We start from the raw sequence: 21,470 nt of genomic DNA, 5'->3' as shown, positions 1-21,470 counted from the left end.
TAAAGGGCAAGCTCAGGCCATGTGCCCAATTTGGAGACCCAGAAGTTGAAGGGGGCAGACCCCTCATTCACTACATGTAGGCGTGTGCACACATACTGCTCCACCATGTTGGTAAAATGCTGCCTCCTGCTAAGACGTTCCATCTGAGCTGCTGGTGCTGCTGTTTGTTGTGGCGTGCTGACAAAGCTTTTCCACATTTCGGCCATGCTAACCCTGCCTTCTGAGGTGCTGGCGGTGCCCTGGTTGAGTTGGCGACCTCCTCCTCCTCTGCCTTGTGCTTCCACTGTGGCCCCGCTGTCAGATGGGAATGCCAGCAGCATCGCGTCTACCAGCGTGCGCTTGTACTCGCGCATCTTGCGATCGCGCTCCAGTGAGTGAATTAAGGACGGTACGTTGTCCTTGTAACGGGGATCCAGCAGCGTGGCCACCCAGTAATCAGCACAAGTTAGAATGTGGGCAACTCGGCGGTCGTTGTGGAGACACTGCAGCATGTAATCGCTCATGTGTGCCAGGCTGCCCAGAGGCGACGAAAGGCTGTCCTCTGTGGGAGGTGTATCGTCCGTGTCCTCTGTATCCCCCCAGCCACGCACCAGTGATGGCCATGAGCTGGCCTGGGTGCCACCCTGCTGTGAACATGGTTCCATCTCCTCCTCCAGCTCCTCCTCATCCTCCTCATCCTCCAGAACTGTGCCCCTGCTGGACAATTGTGTCCCTGGCGTTTGTGTGTGCAGGAACCCACCCTCGGAGCCCCTTGCGAATGACTGCCCTGAAAGCCTTTGAAATGTTACCTCTTCATCCTCCTCCTCCTCCTCCTCATCCTGTGCCACATCCTCTTCCATCATCGCCCGAATTGTTTTTTCAAGGAGGCATAGAAGTGGGATAGTTAAGCTGAGAACGGCGTCATTGCCACTGGCCATGTTGGTGGAGTACTCAAAACAGCGCAACAAGGCACACAGGTCTCGCATGGAGGCCCAGTTATTGGTGGTGAAGTGGTGCTGTTCCGCAGAGCGACTCACGCGTGCGTGCTGCAGCTGAAACTCCACTATGGCCTGCCGCTGCTCGCACAGTCTTTCCAGCATGTGCAAGGTGGAGTTCCACCTTGTGGGCACGTCACATATGAGGCGGTGAGCGGGAAGGCCGAAGTTACGCTGCAGCGCTGCCAGGCGAGCAGCAGCAGGGTGAGAACGCCGAAAGTGCGCACAAATGGCCCGCACTTTCTGCAGCAGCTCTGACATATCGGGGTAGTTTTTAAGGAACCTCTGCACCACCAAATTCAGCACATGCGCCAGGCAAGGGATGTGCGTCAAACCGGCTAGGCCCAGAGCTGCTATGAGATTTCTCCCGTTATCGCACACCACCAGGCCGGGCTTGAGGCTCGCTGGCAGCAACCACTCATTTGTTTGCTGTTCCATGCTCCTCCACAACTCCTGCGCGGTGTGTGGTTTGTCCCCCAAACAGGCAAGTTGTAAAACTGCCTGCTGTCGTTTACCCCTGGCCGTGCTGAAGTTGGTGGTGAAGGTGTTACGCTGTCCGGATGAGGAGGCGGTAGAGGATGAGGAAGCGGAGTAGGAGGAGTTAGGAACAGGAGGCAAACTGAAGCGCCCTGCAATCCTCGGTGGTGGAAGGACATGCGCCAAATTGCTATCCGCCTCAGGCCCATCCGCCACTGCATTTACCCAGTGTGCCGTTAGGGAGATATAACGCCCCTGACCGTGCTTACTGGTCCACGTATCGGTAGTTAGGTGGACCTTGGCACAGATGGCGTTGCGCAGTGCACACCTGATTTTTTCCCCCACTTGGTTGTGTAGGGAAGGGATGGCTTGCCTGGAAAAGTAGTGGCGGCTGGGCACGACGTACTGTGGGACAGCCACCGACATAAGGTTTTTAAAACTGTGCGTCTCCACCAGACGGAATGACAGCATTTCAAAGGCCAATAATTTTGAAATGCTGGCATTCAGGGCCAGGGATCGCGGGTGGGTAGGGGGGTACTTCCTCTTCCTCTCAAGTGTTTGGGAGATGGAAATCTGAACGCTTCCACGGGACATTGTGGAGATGGTTGTTGGTGACCCAGGTGGTGGTGTTGCTGACAGATCGTCTGTTTGCGGGGTGGCAGGTGCCGGTATCACTACAGATGTGGCTGGAGCGGCCGAGACTGCAGCAGAAGAGGAAGCAGGATGAGCCAGAGACGTTTCTTGGTTTTGAAGGTGTGTACTCCACTGCAGCTCGTGCTTTGCACTTAGATGCCTGATCATGCAGGTTGTGCTCAGGTTGAGAAGGTTTATGCCTCGCTTCAAGCTCTGATTGCACAGGGTGCAAACCACTCGTGTCCTGTCATCAGCACATTTTCTAAAGAACTTCCACGCTAGAGAACTCCTTTGAGCTGACTTTGGTGCGCTCGTTCCCTTGCTGCGTTGGGCAGTAGCGGGCGTAGTGTCTAGGGCACGGCCGCTCCGCTTCTGCACCCTGCTCCCTCTTCTGCTGTGCTGGTGGCTCTGTGCGACCACCGCCTCTTCCTCCAAACTACTCAGGTCACCTGCATGACGTTCATTCCATGTGGGGTCGAGGACCTCATCGTCCTCCACATCATCTTCCACCCAGTCTTCACCCCTGCCCTCCTTGTCGGTCTCCACAATGCTGAACGCCGCAGCAGTTGGCACCTGCGTTTCGTCATCATCGGAGACGTGCTGCGATGATCCTTGCATGTACTCATCTTGAGAAATAAGTGGTTGGGCATCGCTGCACTCAATCTCTTCCACTTCTGGGGCAGGGCTAGGTGGATGGCCCTGGGAAACCCTGCTGACAGAGTCATCAAAAAGAAGAAGAGACTGCTGTATGGCTTGGGGCTCAGACTGCTTGCCTGATTTGCAAGGGGGTGAGGTGAAAGACGGTTGGACATTGGCTGCAGGTGCCAACTGTGACCTTTCTGCAGTAGACTGGGTGGGAGACAATGTGAAGGAACTGGAGGCACTGTCAGCAGCAAACCAATCTACTATCGCCTCCACTTGTTCTGGCCTCATCACTTCTAGGGGCGTATGATGCCCTACCAAATACTGATGCAGGTTCTGTCGCCTACTCACACTTGAGGAAGGTGTTTCACTTGTGCGTGTAGCTGGCACAGATCGACCACGTCCTCTCCTTGCAACAGGAGCTCTAGCAGCAGCACCACCACGACCCAGGCCACGGCCCCTATTTGACGCTCTCCTCATATTTCTGAAATTTAAGATCTTGCCCTAGAAAGGTCTTTATTGAATAGCGGAACAAAAGAACAACAGTATCACACGGGTGTATCTCACAGTCAAATATGCAAACTATGCCGCAATTTAATGTTTTTTACACCAAAAGGGTGTGTATTGAATAGCGGAATAGGATAAAAAACTGTGTATCTCACACGTACAAACACAGACTAGGCCCGATTAAATTTTTTCCTACCCTAAAGGGAGGATGAGGAAGAGGAGTATGGAACAGGCAGCACCCTCAAATCTTCAGAAGTATGAGATGAACCCCAAAAACTTGGAAAGGTGGATCTCACACGTACCGACACAGACTATTCCGCAATTTAATTGAGCCCCAAAGGTTTTTATTGAATAGCGGAATAGGAAATATGATCAAAAAAAAGTGTATGTTTTTCACACGTACAGAAGCACACTAGGCCCCAATTACTATTGTTTGTACACCTAAAAGGATGGATGAGGAAGAGGAGGAGGAGGAGTATAGAACAGGCAGCACCCTCAAAGCTTCAGAAGTATGAGATGAACCCCAAAAACTTGGAAAGGTGGATCTCACACGTACCGACACAGACTATTCCGCAATTTAATTGAGCCCCAAAGGTTTTTATTGAATAGCGGAATAGGAAATATGATCAAAAAAAAGTGTATGTTTTTCACACGTACAGAAGCACACTAGGCCCCAATTACTATTGTTTGTACACCTAAAAGGATGGATGAGGAAGAGGAGGAGGAGGAGTATAGAACAGGCAGCACCCTCAAAGCTTCAGAAGTATGAGATGAACCCCAAAAACTTGGAAAGGTGGATCTCACACGTACCGACACAGACTATTCCGCAATTTAATTGAGCCCCAAAGGTTTTTATTGAATAGCGGAATAGGAAATATGATCAAAAAAAAGTGTATGCTTTTCACACGTACAGAAGCACACTAGGCCCCAATTACTATTGTTTGTACACCTAAAAGGATGGATGAGGAGGAGGAGGAGTATAGAACAGGCAGCACCCTCAAAGCTTCAGAAGTATGAGATGAACCCCAAAAACTTGGAAAGGTGGATCTCACACGTACCGACACAGACTATTCCGCAATTTAATTGAGCCCCAAAGGTTTTTATTGAATAGCGGAATAGGAAATATGATAAAAAAAAAGTGTATGTTTTTCACACGTACAGAAGCACACTAGGCCCCAATTACTATTGTTTGTACACCTAAAAGGATGGATGAGGAGGAGGAGGAGGAGAAGTATAGAACAGGCAGCACCCTCAAAGCTTCAGAAGTATGAGATGAACCCCAAAAACTTGGAAAGGTGGATCTCACACGTACCGACACAGACTATTCCGCAATTTAATTGAGCCCCAAAGGTTTTTATTGAATAGCGGAATAGGAAATATGATAAAAAAAAAGTGTATGTTTTTCACACGTACAGAAGCACACTAGGCCCCAATTACTATTGTTTGTACACCTAAAAGGATGGATGAGGAGGAGGAGGAGGAGGAGTATAGAACAGGCAGCACCCTCAAAGCTTCAGAAGTATGAGATGAACCCCAAAAACTTGGAAAGGTGGATCTCACACGTACCGACACAGACTATTCCGCAATTTAATTGAGCCCCAAAGGTTTTTATAGAATAGCGGAATAGGAAATATGATCAAAAAAAAGTGTATGTTTTTCACACGTACAGAAGCACACTAGGCCCCAATTACTATTGTTTGTACACCTAAAAGGATGGATGAGGAAGAGGAGGAGGAGGAGTATAGAACAGGCAGCACCCTCAAAGCTTCAGAAGTATGAGATGAACCCCAAAAACTTGGAAAGGTGGATCTCACACGTACCGACACAGACTATTCCGCAATTTAATTGAGCCCCAAAGGTTTTTATTGAATAGCGGAATAGGAAATATGATCAAAAAAAAGTGTATGTTTTTCACACGTACAGAAGCACACTAGGCCCCAATTACTATTGTTTGTACACCTAAAAGGATGGATCAGGAGGAGGAGGAGGAGGAGTATAGAACAGGCAGCACCCTCAAAGCTTCAGAAGTATGAGATGAACCCCAAAAACTTGGAAAGGTGGATCTCACACGTACCGACACAGACTATTCCGCAATTTAATTGAGCCCCAAAGGATTTTATAGAATAGCGGAATAGGAAATATGATAAAAAAAAAGTGAATGTTTTTCACACGTACAGAAGCACACTAGGCCCCAATTACTATTGTTTGTACACCTAAAAGGATGGATGAGGAGGAGGAGGAGGAGTATAGAACAGGCAGCACCCTCAAAGCTTCAGAAGTATGAGATTGTGTTCACTGTACCCCACAAAGATTGTGTTCACTGTACCCCACAAAGATTGTGTTCACTGTACCCCACAAAGGTTTTGTTCACTGCACCCCACAAAGATTGTGTTCACTGTACCCCACAAAGGTTTTGTTCACTGCACCCCACAAAGATTGTGTTCACTGTACCCCCCAAAGATTTTGTTCACTGCACCCCACAAGGATTGTCTTCACTGCACCCCACAAGGATTGTCTTCACTGCATCTCACAAAGATTGTGTTCACTGTACCCCACAAAGATTTTGTTCACTGCACTCCAAAAGGATTGTCTTCACTGCACCCCACAAAGATTGTGTTCACTGTACCCCACAAAGGTTTTGTTCACTGCACCCCACAAAGATTGTGTTCACTGTACCCCACAAAGGTTTTGTTCACTGCACCCCACAAAAATTGTGTTCACTGTACCCCCCAAAGATTTTGTTCACTGCACCCCACAAGGATTGTCTTCACTGCACCCCACAAGGATTGTCTTCACTGCACCTCACAAAGATTGTGTTCACTGTACCCCACAAAGGTTGTGTTCACTGCACCCCACAAAGGTTTTGTTCACTGCACCCCACAAAGATTGTGTTCACTGCACCCCACAAAAGTTTTGTTCACTGCACCCCACAAAGATTGTGTTCACTGTACCCCACAAAGATTGTGTTCACTGTACCCCACAAAGGTTTTGTTCACTGCACCCCACAAAGATTGTGTTCACTGTACCCCACAAAGGTTGTGTTCACTGCACCCCACAAAGGTTTTGTTCACTGCACCCCACAAAGATTGTGTTCACTGCACCCCACAAAGATTGTGTTCACTGTACCCCACAAAGGTTTTGTTCACTGCACCCCACAAAGATTGTGTTCACTGTACCCCACAAAGATTGTGTTCACTGCACTCCAAAAGGATTGTCTTCACTGCACCCCACAAAGATTGTGTTCACTGTACCCCACAAAGATTTTGTTCGCTGCAACCCACAAAGATTGTGTTCACTGTACCCCACAAAAATTTTGTTCACTGCACTCCAAAAGGATTGTCTTCACTGCACCCCACAAAGATTGTGTTCACTGTACCCCACAAAGGTTTTGTTCACTGCACCCCACAAAGATTGTGTTCACTGTACCCCACAAAGGTTTTGTTCACTGCACCCCACAAAGATTGTGTTCACTGTACCCCACAAAGATTGTGTTCACTGTACCCCACAAAGGTTTTGTTCACTGCACCCCACAAAGATTGTGTTCACTGTACCCCACAAAGGTTGTGTTCACTGCACCCCACAAAGGTTTTGTTCACTGCACCCCACAAAGGTTTTGTTCACTGTACCCCACAAAGATTGTGTTCACTGTACCCCACAAAGGTTTTGTTCACTGCACCCCACAAAGATTGTGTTCACTGTACCCCCCAAAGATTTTGTTCACTGCACCCCACAAGGATTGTCTTCACTGCACCCCACAAGGATTGTCTTCACTGCACCCCACAAAGATTGTGTTCACTGCACCCCACAAAGATTGTGTTCACTGTACCCCACAAAGATTTTGTTCACTGCAACCCACAAAGATTGTGTTCACTGTACCCCACAAAGATTTTGTTCACTGCACTCCAAAAGGATTGTCTTCACTGCACCCCACAAAGATTGTGTTCACTGTACCCCACAAAGGTTTTGTTCACTGCACCCCACAAAGATTGTGTTCACTGTACCCCACAAAGGTTTTGTTCACTGCACCCCACAAAGATTGTGTTCACTGTACCCCACAAAGATTGTGTTCACTGTACCCCACAAAGGTTTTGTTCACTGCACCCCACAAAGATTGTGTTCACTGTACCCCACAAAGGTTGTGTTCACTGCACCCCACAAAGGTTTTGTTCACTGCACCCCACAAAGGTTTTGTTCACTGTACCCCACAAAGGTTTTGTTCACTGCACCCCACAAAGATTGTGTTCACTGTACCCCACAAAGGTTTTGTTCACTGCACCCCACAAAGATTGTGTTCACTGTACCCCCCAAAGATTTTGTTCACTGCACCCCACAAGGATTGTCTTCACTGCACCCCACAAGGATTGTCTTCACTGCACCCCACAAAGATTGTGTTCACTGTACCCCACAAAGATTTTGTTCACTGCACCCCACAAAGATTGTGTTCACTGTACCCCACAAAGATTTTGTTCACTGCACTCCAAAAGGATTGTCTTCACTGCACCCCACAAAGATTGTCTTCACTGTACCCCATAAAGGTTTTGTTCACTGCACCCCACAAAGATTGTGTTCACTGTACCCCACAAAGGTTTTGTTCACTGCACCCCACAAAGATTGTGTTCACTGTACCCCACAAAGATTGTGTTCACTGTACCCCACAAAGGTTTTGTTCACTGCACCCCACAAGGATTGTCTTCACTGCACCCCACAAGGATTGTCTTCACTGCACCCCACAAAGATTGTGTTCACTGTACCCCACAAAGATTTTGTTCACTGCACCCCACAAAGATTGTGTTCACTGTACCCCACAAAGATTTTGTTCACTGCACTCCAAAAGGATTGTCTTCACTGCACCCCACAAAGATTGTGTTCACTGTACCCCACAAAGGTTTTGTTCACTGCACCCCACAAAGATTGTGTTCACTGTACCCCACAAAGGTTTTGTTCACTGCACCCCACAAAGATTGTGTTCACTGTACCCCACAAAGATTGTGTTCACTGTACCCCACAAAGGTTTTGTTCACTGCACCCCACAAAGATTGTGTTCACTGTACCCCACAAAGGTTGTGTTCACTGCACCCCACAAAGGTTTTGTTCACTGCACCCCACAAAGATTGTGTTCACTGCACCCCACAAAGATTGTGTTCACTGTACCCCACAAAGGTTTTGTTCACTGCACCCCACAAAGATTGTGTTCACTGTACCCCACAAAGATTGTGTTCACTGTACCCCACAAAGGTTTTGTTCACTGCACCCCACAAAGATTGTGTTCACTGTACCCCACAAAGGTTGTGTTCACTGCACCCCACAAAGGTTTTGTTCACTGCACCCCACAAAGATTGTGTTCACTGCACCCCACAAAGATTGTGTTCACTGTACCCCACAAAGGTTTTGTTCACTGCACCCCACAAAGATTGTGTTCACTGTACCCCACAAAGATTGTGTTCACTGCACTCCAAAAGGATTGTCTTCACTGCACCCCACAAAGATTGTGTTCACTGTACCCCACAAAGGTTTTGTTCACTGCACCCCACAAAGATTGTGTTCACTGTACCCCACAAAGGTTTTGTTCACTGCACCCCACAAAGATTGTGTTCACTGTACCCCCCAAAGATTTTGTTCACTGCACCCCACAAGGATTGTCTTCACTGCACCCCACAAGGATTGTCTTCACTGCACCCCACAAAGATTGTGTTCACTGCACCCCACAAAGGTTTTGTTCACTGCACCCCACAAAGATTGTGTTCACTGTACCCCCCCAAAGATCTTGTTCACTGCACCCCACAAGGATTGTCTTCTCTGCACCCCACCTAGATTGTGTTCACTGTACCCCCCAAAGATTTTGTTCACTGCACCCCACAAGGATTGTCTTCACTGCACCCCACAAGGATTGTCTTCACTGCACCCCACAAAGATTGTGTTCACTGTACCCCCACAAAGGTTTTGTTCACTGCACCCCACAAAGATTTTGTTCACTGCACTCCAAAAGGATTGTGTTCACTGCACCCCAAAAAGATTGTGTTCACTGCAGCCCACACACAGAAAAATGGATGTGGATCACTGACACCTGCCTATCTCCTATCCCACACCACACAGCAATATCGATTGTAGTTTGTAGAACACAGTTTCCCTAAAATTCAGCAGACTCTGTCCCTAACAGGATTGAGAAGAGATCGTAGATCAGGAGAACTAAGTGCAGACCCCACCCCACACAGCAATATCGATTGTAGTTTGTAGAACACTCTGACCCTAAAATTCAGCAGCAGCCTCTCCCTAACAGGATTGAGAAGAGATCGTAGATCAGGATTGAGTGCAGACCCCACCCCCCACACAGCAATATCGATTGTAGTTTGCAGAAGACACTGACCCTATAATTCAGCAGACTCTATCCCTAAAATGCCTACAACTCGCCCTGCCTAAACACTCCGACCTGTCCCTCAATTCTATCCGGACACAAATGTTTTTTTCCTGCCTATCTTTCCCTAATCAGCAGCCAGCACGTTGATGTGTGCTCTGTCCCTGATCTAAGCAGCATAATGACGCCGCTGCGGCTGCCTCGAACTTATAAAGACTTGGTCACATGCTTCAGACGGCCAATCACAGCTACTGAGACATTTGCAGGCATGGCTGGGATGGCTTAAGGCACACCAGTTAAACGATTGTTGATTGGCTGTTGAAAGCCCGCCATGAAAAGAGCGCCAAAGCATGCAAAACCCGGAAATAAAACGACCGAACACGGATTTTTACCCGAATATACAGTAAAGTGTCCGTGTTCGGGTAACAAAAATCCAATTATTCGGTACGAACACGAATAATACAGTCCGTGTTCGCTCAACACTAATCACAATGTATTTCCTACAGTGCCAATCACTATGGGAAACACTCTTTCATTTTACAGCCAGTCACTGTCGGGGGAAACAAAGCATTTTACTCATGTGATTACACATGTAATTGGTCACGCTGTGATTGATCACAGTGCTCACTTTGTACAGGGCCAATTTTACTAGCCCTCTACCCTGCTAAATGAGTGTTCAAGTGAGAGCCGCTGCATCAGGAGCAAGAGGATATTTTAATACACCCTTCTGCCATCGGGAATGAGCCACACTGCATTTTTTGTATAACGCTCAGACTGCAAATGGTTAGTAACCAAAGAAAAAAATATGTGAAAAATAATTAACTGAAGTGCCAATTTCATGCCAATGTCAATTTCTTGTAGGTACACAGGTGCAGTATACCAGAAGGTTTTTCTATGCATGAAGGTAAAAACCTTCAGCCTTTAGAACCACTTTAAAACTGTATGGTGTATTATGATAATGTGCAAATTTCAAAGACTCAGCAACAAAATACACTGGCTGGGAAATGCTTTTTTTCTAACAACTATCTTGGTTTACATACAACAACTGCATCCCAATCTGATTCTTTTTATTTGATAAAAAGGCATTTCAGACAGCTTTAGCAGCAATACATGCTCTTTCATCAAATGGTAATAGACTCGCATTGACCAGCAGATACTAATTGGGCGGTAGTTTGCAGCGGCTATCCCTTTTCTACTCATGTAAACTTTTCTTGCCACTAGCCAGTTTCTATGAACAATCATGAAGAATTAGGAGACTGCAGATAATACAGCAGTGTAAAACTGACAAGTAGCAATACATTTTTATTGAGGGAAAATTGACAGAAATGAACTAGATTAAGAGTACGGGCAGGTGTTCTACTACTATACTATACTACTATAAGATGATACAGCAGTATACAACTGGCCAGCTGCAGGACAATGTTTAAAGGCAAGGCTAGGCCTAAAATTACTAGAGACAAAAACACAGGCTGTGGCTTTAAGACATGAATTAGGATATTGCAGAGGATACAGCAATGTAAAATTGACTGGTATATCCTCCTCCAAAACTAGACTAGAGTACTAACTGGTTCGTCTTCAGTATGCCACCACTGACAATAACACAAGCTGCCAGATTGCACTCTAGTCTCTCTCCACAGGATAGCAGGAAGGTGAGTCTGGGCTCAGATGTCTGTCTTCTGGTATACAAGGAAGAGATGCACAGGACTGAAAGATGGAAAAGCTGCAGACAATGTTTAGGAAGGACTCACTAGCCGGCAAATGGGCTCTGTATGAGAGTGCTGCCAGAGACGAGCATTGTCACTGCCCCTTCTTCTCTGTGTGCATTGTCTATCACACCCCCTTTTCCCTGTGTGTGCTGTCACTCAACTAATTATGTGTCTCCTTCTGAACAGCATGGTTGAACAGTGGGAATGTTTCAACCACGCTACCTCAGCAACCACAGAACAGATTAGAACAGGATTAAGGCAGGCCATACATTATACCTATTTTGTGTTCAACTAGTTGGTTGAAGGAAAAAAATGGGCCAATTCTTCCATCCTCACATTTGAATCACTCCCGCTGTGCTATTGTGTTCTCACAATGGGGAGCCTCCATGGTCTCCTAGAGGATTCAAAATTATTTTCAGACTGTGGTGATATTTCACATGCAAGATGCTGAAACCAAAATATATATTATTTTAAAGCTTCCCTAGAGACCGTTTAAAGGAAAACCAGAAAATATGCAACCAGAAAATATTTCAAACTGAACCACATTGTATCTGAGCATCACAAACCAAAAATGCTGATATAATAAATTTTAATATTCAAAACAAACACCCATTCATCCATGCCGCCATGCTTTATTTGCTGAGAAAATTACCCCCTAGCATTTCTGGCCATGGCCATCTTGAGTAAGGGCAGAAGATTAATTTTGCATTTATTTCCTGGAATGCATCTGCCCTTAGTTCAGATGTGCATGCAGAAGGGTGTGCTTGGCTGATAATTGCTGTAACAAAATCCCATGGGAGATATTTTTTTGTTTCTAAATTGCTAAAGGATGGAGCAGCTCTGTAACCCTTGTTACACACACACACACACACACACACACACCACCTTTATCTTTGGATATCATTTCCCTAGGCCTGGATACAAGGAAGTAACTGAAAAAATTTAGAAAAAAAAGTTTAAAGGGATGGTTAGGGATAGCTTATGCAGATAAGGGGCATCCGTATATAAAAACAAACTGTGCAGCTCTGACTTAAGTTGAATAAAGCCCTTGCTATAGGTGTAGGTCATTTACATACCTCATGAAGCCTAACTAGAATACTCCCAGGAGGTTGCTAAGTACTCCCAGGATGTTGTTAAGTGAGGCCTAGTCATCACTGCTCACTTCCACATCACAGAAGTGAGCTCTCAAATGCTGAGCTCGGAACTACTGCATCAGGGGAGATAAAGAATATGTGAGCGAGTCTGAATCAAAGAAAGAGCTTGGTCCTGTGATGGTGGAGGTAAGCAATAATGACTAGGCCTCACTCAGCAACGTCCTGGGAGTATTCCAGTCAGGCTTTATAAGGTATGTAAATGGCCTACACCTTTAGCAAGGGTTATATGTATCTGTAGTTAGAGCTGCACAGTTTGTTTTAATCTACAAACATTCCTTACCTGCATATGCAGGTTTTTTGTAAAGGTGAACTATCCTTTTAAAAATAGTAAATCTAATATACTTTACTATCTATTTACCAATGCAAGCAGCAAAGGCTTAAAAATAGTCAATGTTGAACGAGTGTCAACTTGAAAGAGTAAAGTTCAGCTGAAAGAAAAAAATAAAGTTGTAAATATTACTTCAAAAATATCAACTGATCAAAAAACAAATATAACTAATTCAAAGTGGAAGTATTATAATAAAACAGTTAAAAAAAAAGTACATGTGCATGTGTAACTTTGGGCTCAATTCAAAGTGATGTCTATAGGTTTAAGATCTGCAGTAAAATACCTTTTAGTGTTTTGCAAAAAATGTTTTGCAATTCTCTAAATAAACTCTACTAAAATACCTCATTAACTATTTTATGAAGTAATGAGGTATTTTGGTAGTGAAGCTGGTGGTATTTTAATATAATGTAATTATTGTGTAAATGTAAATATAATGTTTGTTAAGGAGCAGGTAGCCGCCACATCCTTAACAACCATGACTCATCTACTGTCTTTTGAAGGTCTGACAGCAGAGTGTAAACAAAAAATTTGGAATTAAAAAAAAACCCAGCATGGGGTCCCCCAATGCATTCCAGACCCTTCGGGTCTCGTATGAATTTTAGGGCAACCCCACACCAAAATTTAAAAAAATGTGGTGAGGGCGCCCCCCTCAAAATCAACCCTTTATCTTAACATGCAGTCCAGCAGGCCAGGAAAGGAGGGGGAATGAGGGAGTGCTCCCCCTCCTGATTCATATTAAGCCACATGCCCTCAACATGGGGGGTTCTTTGGAGACAAGGGCCTCTTTCCCACAACCCTGGGCGGGGGTCTGTGAATGCTGACCTTATTGGAATTTGGAAGGCTTTTTTATTAAGGGGGCCCTCAGATCCTGCCCCCCAAAGTGAATGAGTATGGGGTACATTGTACCCCTACTCATTCACCAAAAAAAGTGCAAAGTAAATAAAAACACACAGCCCATCCTTTATTCAAGCCCCCCGAAAAATAAATGCCGCCCAAAAGCAGATTGAACCTCACGGATGATGAACGCAGGCCAACAACCCAAACAAAAAAAAAAACCCTTAGCCACACCGACGCTTTGCTCCCACATAATGAGAGATCCAACACCTCCCGCAGCTAAAAAAAGGAAGGGTCGAGGCCAACCGTTGATGTCACCCGGTCGCAGACCCCAACAACCACCACCCAGAGTTGTGGGGAAGTGGCCTTTGTCCCTGTCAACATGGGGACAAGGTGCTTTGGAGGGAGGTCCCCCTCTCCGCCAAACAAAGCACCCCTCATGTTGAGGACATGTTGCCTGGTATGGTTCAGGGGGGTCGCTCTCTAGTTTCCCCTATTCCTGGCCTGCCAGGCTGAATGCTCATGGTGTGGGGTTTCGCTTGAAATTCATACCAGACCTGAAGAGCCTGGTATGAATTGGGGGGCCCCCACATTTTTTTTGAAGAAAAAAATGTGAATGCCGGCAATTTATTTGTTTATTCTTTAGGCGGCTACCCGCTCCTTAACAACAAAGCTTTTTACTAGTTGTTAAAGACACCAGCGTGTGCCGGCTCCTTAACAATTGGCGCTAATTTAATTATTTTATAGACCATGACTTATTCAACTAATGTATTTATTTATTTGGTTAGTTTAGTGAACTGGCTTTAGAGTTAGTTTATGCGGTACTCACCGTGCATTTTTAAAAAGAACGGTAAATACTGCATAAACTTGCAGTGAATTGACATTTTGAATATCACATGAGATCATTGGAAGAAATGTGTCACATGATCCAATTATCTAATGCCATATTCTTTAGTGATTTGAGCCCTGTATGTCAACTGCTTTACTCGACAGATGTCTGTAATTCTGTTCAACCAGTCTTATGATTCACATAACCACACACTGTATAACTGGGGGGCACTATCGTTTCATCTTTTAGCTTCTTGTTGAAGCTTCTTGTATCACCTCTTTTCTTACTAGATTTAAATTATTATCTAACAGTTATAAAAAAAAATATTGAAATACGTTTAGTCTTGTAACCCACACATCTCTGTGTTAGTCATTGGGGAGATAGGATGAACTTCTATTTCCTTTTTTAGCTTTGCAGCTTACTAAGTCACCTGTCTTTTCACAGAATAACACTGCTGAAGTATTGTCCACTTAACAAGTAGGTGACCCAGGAAGTTGTAAAGCTGAAATAGTACCACCTACCTCCATATCCAGTGAGGCAAATGTATGTGAAATGCTGCCTGACCAGAATAACAAGCCTCTTGATATGTAACATGGCTTATAGATATAGTTCACATATTTCTAAAGTGTAATCAGCTGTGTTTATGGAATTCCATATTAAGGCAATGTTATACAGTAAAGATGAATTCCAAAGAGCATGCAAAGTCAGCCTGACCAAAAGTACCACAAAGTGGTAGAGATATAATGATAGAGATATGATTCTGCAATGCTTCCTTGCATTGCTAACAGACATCCTTCTTTCTCTGGAAATGTATGGTTATTGTGACAACTAGAGATGGGCAATAAATCAAGGGTTTAGGGAAAGCATGTGAATTCCCGGGATGGTATTAATTATTTGGCCACTATAGAATTTGGGTAATCTGGGTAATTTCAGTTAAAACTGAACATTACCTGCTGATAAAGTGCACAAATAAAACCTTGCCTGGACACCTGGCAGACATGAAAAATGTAAGTCAAATGTCTTGTAGACATTAGAGGCCTCACATTGTGGGGGCTGCCACTCTCCCACCAACATCTGGTCATAGAGCTGTAAGGTAAAAAAAATGAACAGTTCTATATATATATATATATATATATATATATATATATATATACACATATATATATATACACAGTATGTCACAAAAGTGAGTACACCCCTCACATTTTTGTAAATATTTTATTATATCTTTTTATGTAACAACAATGAAGAATTGACACTTTGCTACAATGTAAAGTAGTGAGTGTACAGTTTGTATAACAGTGTCAATTTGCTGTCCCCTCAAAATAACTTAACACACATCCATTAATGTCTAAACCACTGGCAACAAAAGTGAGTACATCCCTAAGTCAAAATGTCCAAATTGGGCCCAAAGTGTGGCCACCATTATTTTCCAGCACTGCTTTAACCCTCTTGGCTTCACAGGCTGCCACTGGAGTCCTCTTCCACTCCTCCATGACAACATCATGGAGCTGGTGGGTGTTAGAGGTCTTGTGATTCTCCACCTTCCGTTTGAGGATGCCACACAGAAGCTCAATAGGGTTTAGGTCTGGAGACATGCTTGGCCAGTCCATCACCTTTACCCTCAGCTTGGAGGTGTGTTCGGGGTTCGCTATGTTGGAATACTGCCTTGCAGCCCAGTCTCAGAATGGAGGGGATCATGCTCTGCTTCAGTATGTCACAGTACATGTTAGCATTCATGGTTCCCTCAATGAACTGTAGTTGCCACTGTAGTCCCCAGTGTTGGCAGCACTCTGGCAGCCCCAGACCATGACACTCCCACCACCATACTTGACTGTAGGCAAGACCCATTTTTCTATGTACTCCTCACCTGGTTGCTGCCAAACACGCTTGACACCATGTGAACGAAATACATTTATCTTGGTCTCATCAGACCACAGGGCATGGTTCCAATAATCCATGTCCTTAGCCTGCTTGTCTTGAGCAAACTGTTTTCGGGCTTTCTTGTGCCTTATATTTAGAAGAGGCTTCCTTCTGGGACGACAGCCATGCAGACCAATTTGATGCAGTGTGCGCATATGGTCTGAGCACTGACGGGCTGACCCACCCCTTCAACCTCTGCAGCAATGATGACAGCTCTCATACACCTATTTCCCAAAGACAACCTCTTGATATGATGCTGAGCACGTGCACTCAACATCTTTGATTGACCATGGCGAGGCCTGTTCTGAGTGAAACCTGTCCTGTTAAACTGCTGTATGGTCCTGACCACCATGCTGCAGCTCAGATTCAGGGTCTTGACAATTTCCTTTTAGCCTAGGTCAACTTTATGTAGAGCAACAATTCCTTTTTACAGATCCTCAGAGAGTTCTTTGCCATGAGGTGACATGTTGAACTTCCAGTGACCAGTATGAGAGAGTGAGAGTGATAACACCAAATTTAACACACCTGCTCCCCATTCACACCTGAGACCTTGTAACACTAAGAGTCGGTTCACACTAAGGCGACACGACTCTGTACTACTTCGGGGGCAACTTGTGCATTGCCATGCACCACGACTTCGGAGTGACTTGCAGGGACTTCACATAATGGAAGTCTATGCAAGTTGCTCCGAGGTCGCCCGGAAGTAGTACAGGACCCTTTTTCTAAGTCGGAGCGACTTGTGTCGCTCCTATTAGAACGGGTCCTGTAGCGGTCAATGGACCGCGAGGGAGCGCGACTTGTCAGGCTGACAAGTCGCCTGACAAGTCGCGCTAGTGAGGACCGGGTCTAACGGGTCACATGACACCGGGGAGGAAAAATGGCTAATTGGGCCCAATTTGGACATTTTCATTTAGGGGTCTACTGACTTTTGTTGCCAGCGGTTTAGACATTATTGGCTGTGTGTGGAGTTGTTTTGAGGGGATAGCAAATGTACACTGTTATACAAGCTGTACACTCTCCACTTTACATTTTAGCAAAGTGCCATTTCTTCAGTGTTGTCACATGAAAAGATATAATAATATATTTACAAAAATGTGAAGGGTGTACTCACTTTTGTGAGATACTGTATATATAGAGTAATAAAAAACAATTAAATTAAGCATTTTGATTTTTCATATTCACCACTTGCAGATGCCAGGTGGTGTGCTTGAGACTGCTTGTTAACTCTTGACCAAGCCAGCTTACTGTCAGGCTTTGTATAAGCAGAACAGAGAATAGTTTACATATGAACAGCAGCACAAGCTCCCTCTTCCCCTATTCAAGTACTGTAGATATGGACCTTAGAGGGGTTTCAATTAAAAACAAGTAATTAATGCACAAGCAGTGCTGACATTTTTGCTTATTAGAAATGTATGCATTGAAAACTACTTGTAAATTAGGAGCTCCATATTTAAAGCACACCTGTGTACAAGCATATTGATAATACATTCTTTACTTTTGACTATATTTTAACAAGCAGCTTTTAAACAACCCTCGTTTATCTATTTATCTATTTAACTGCTGGTACTGTGAAGTAATTGACTCTGAAAGATCCTCAAAGATCACAATAAAGATGCTAATGTATATTTCAGTCAGTTCCTAACAGCTTAGAAGCACCAAGTGTGTGTTTACTTTGGAAGCCTGGCAGGCTGCTACCATATGCTCTCCAATTAAAAAGTGAAGATTTCTGAATCTATGTTGTAACTTGGTTTGAAAATGTATTTCTCTACAACGCCTATGGCTACAGGAGTGAATAAGGGCTTGTTTTAAATAGCTTTTTACTTCTTGTTTGGAATATGCAAATACTTTAATGGGCATAGCCTGGGCGCATGTTTACATAATTTGTATTTAAAAAATAGATATAAATTAACAATTACGAATACGGTACAAAAAAAAGTTCATAACATTCTAAATGTATAGCTTCCCTTTTATTTGATTTACTAGCAGTTCAACTAGGTTTTATATTATATTTATTTTCATTTTTTAAATTCAGTGACAGGCATGAGTGATACAAAAACCCATCAAATGCCTATCTACTACTCAAACAGTGGTAAGTAGTTTGGTTTTTAATGCTTTTTTTTCCATGCTGGGGAGATTCCCCCATCTTTTTATCCTTTTGACAATTGTCAGTGAGATAGAAAGTGAAGGGAAATCCTTGCTTAATACTGAATTTATTAACAAGGGTGGTTTATTACAGAATGTATTCTCCAACATCTGACCATATGCCAGTCTAAAATAAAAATGTGGACCCGGTGTAACGTTAAAAAACCATACCCCGTGAAGAAACCATACCCCTCGTCACTTCCGGTCTGAAACAGCAGAGCAGCGCAGCAGAGCGCATGCTCAGAGCCCCGGAGACGTGATTGAACAAGAAAGAAGTAAACAAGTACGCATGCTCGGAGGGTATGATATGTTAACGGCACTAATACTTGCGGCGGTAACATTAAAAGAGTTCTGCTGCAACATCAATCATCTCCTCTCCTCTCCCTATCACTTCCCTGATCTCCCCTAATAAATATGAAAGCGGCGGCGGGTGTATCTGTGCTCCGTGATCCGCTTTTATATTTATTAACCGAGATCAGGGAAGTGACAGGGGAAGGAGCGGACATGAGGCATGATGCAGAGGAGCTGTTATAATAAATGGTGAGGGAGGGCATAATTTGCACTACCTACACCTATGGGACTGTGGCAGACCAATGAGAAATGAGCTAATCAGTTTTTAGTATAATAGACATTTTCATTGGTCATTAGGCAGGATTAATGGTTTTTCCCCCTGTACTAAGCATTTATATATATCCTGCTCTGTCATCATTTCAACAGACGCCGGCGGGGACAGAGGAATCAACTGGCTCCGGTATACTGTGCGCTTCTGTGGCCTGTCTCCGGTGTTTTTTCTCATCCCAGCTATGGATTCTTTGTTAAAAGCAGTGCTGGATCGCGCCGGTTCATCGGGCGGTGAACTGTGGCTTATGCGCTGCCTTTCTTTACCTGAAGGTTCGGCTGTGGACGGTAATCCCTTCATTCCGGATGGCTACAATCAACTTCCTCAGTTTGACCCGTCTCAGCGCCTCCTTCCTTCTCTTCGGATGTCTCCTCCTTCTGACCCGGATTTTCGTCATCAGCTTGGCCGCTCCCCTTCGCCCCGTCATCGCCGGAGGTCTCCGCCTTCTAGTCGTCATCCGTCTCCTCCCCAGCCATTTCGTATGTGTCCGTCTGTGGAGCCGAGGCCTTCTTCTGCGGGCGCATGCGCAGTTCCGGTAAATGTTCGGGACCTGCGCACTTCATCTAGTCGGCTCCGATCTCCACCTCCATCCTCCCGTGACTGTCCGGAGGATGCTCCTGAGCCTGCGGCTGCTGGTACATGCGCAGTAAATGCCCCAGTGCGGGAACTCCGCAAATACAAAAAGAAGCCCCGCAGGTTTGAGTCTCCCTCTCCTCCCCGCCAGCCTGCAGTGGCTAAGAAGGCTAAGAATTTGTCTAGGCCAAACAATGACTCTACTAAAACTGTGGATCTGTTTTATGGGGGTCCGGATCCTCCCCCCCCTATTATTCAACCCTCCCCCCCTTCTCATCCCTCTTTTCTTTCACAGGTGTCAGCAAGCTGAGCGGCCAGTTTTGGCGCCTGCTATTGGGTCTCAGTCAGTCGGTCCTGAAGTGGATGTTACAGCTGCCAATAGTGGTGAGTCTGGTAATTTTGCTTTGCTTATGCAATTGGCACGTTCATTTTCCGCATTGGTGAATCAAAGTAATGTGCCTTCTGATTTATTGTGCAATGCTGTTCCTCCTGTCAATCATACTGGTGTACCTCCTTTTAATGTTGCTCCAGTCTGGCAAGATCCTAATTCTGTTGTTCTTCCAGTGTCAGTTTCTACTTCTGTCCCTGTGTCATCTGTTTTACCTGTTGCTTCTTCTTCTGTTGCTAATGTGCCTGAAAGCTGTTATAAAGAAGCTATATCGTGTGTTTTATCTCCACTGGGTTTTCATTTGAGTGAAAACATAAAGGAAAAGATTTGGAAGGGTGATTACATAGATCTGCTTTCATTGTTGCCGTCTTCTAAAGATGTTGATGATAGAAGAAAAAATGATGAAGAAAAAAGGAAGGCGGTCCCGAGATCATTTAATAATTGGCTTCAGGCCTTTTGTATTTATGCAAGTGTTATGGGAGAAAAGCACCCCGAGAAATGTAGTGGACTTTTTCAGCACGTTGAGATAATTCTTGAGGCGTATAAGCATTTTAGCGGTATGTCTTGGTTTTATTGGACGAGTCGTTCCGCCAGAAGCTTGCTGTCCACCGTTCGCTACATTGGGGAATGAAAGACGTTGGGCTCTGGCTCAATCTTCTGTTACCACAGCGCTCGGTTAGTAAGCCTCCTCCTGCTCCTGTTAGTACTTTCCGTAGAGGTTTGTGCTTTAGTTTTAATGAGGGTTCCTGTAAATGGCCGGGTACATGCAGGTTTAAGCATGAATGCGCTCATTGTGCAGGGAATCATTCAGCGTCTCGCTGCTTTAAGAAGTTGACGCCTGCGCCATCTCATGGCCAAAGTGATCTTTTTCGTAAAAGCGTCCACTCCGGTGAACCTGGGAGCCATGCTACCTTGGCTTCGCATATGGCCAAACCAACAGATGGCAGAAATAATAATTGATGGCTTTAATAGTGGTTTTTGTTTGCCGGCCTTTGGTGGATCCGGCTGTTTGGTATATGAGAATTTACCTTCAGTTCGCAGGCACCCTGAGGTTGTGGCTGAAAAAATTTTGTTTGAAATTCAAAATGGTAGAGTTTCAGGACCTTTTGTTTCCCCACCGTTTTTGGATTTTAGAGTATCGCCATTGGGGGTTATTCCGAAGAAGGATAGTTCTTCTTTTCGTTTAATACACCATCTATCTTACCCCAAAGGGCTGTCTTTGAATGACGAGTTGGATCCTGAAATTTGTACTGTTTCTTATTCGTCATTTGATGACGCTTTGAGTGTGATTAGGAAGGTTGGTGGTTCTGCACTGTTAGCTAAGGCCGATGTTAAATCAGCTTTTAGGTTGCTGCCTATCAACCCGGAAGCTTTTAATTCATTGGGCTT

At 44.9% G+C, this 21,470-nt stretch overlaps 1 protein-coding gene across 1 annotated transcript in view; it reads right to left on the bottom strand.

Annotated features, from left to right (window-relative positions):
- FAM227B (family with sequence similarity 227 member B) overlaps nucleotides 1–21,470 on the bottom strand; it is a 733,538-nt gene that overhangs the window by 368,808 nt on the left and 343,260 nt on the right. The gene's annotated exons all lie outside the window — the stretch shown is intronic.

The sequence above is a fragment of the Pelophylax lessonae genome (assembly GCF_965119305.1).
Source record: "Pelophylax lessonae genome assembly, chromosome: 4".
NCBI classification, from domain to species: Eukaryota; Metazoa; Chordata; class Amphibia; order Anura; family Ranidae; genus Pelophylax; species Pelophylax lessonae.
This window is presented reverse-complemented; position numbering and strand designations above follow the sequence as displayed.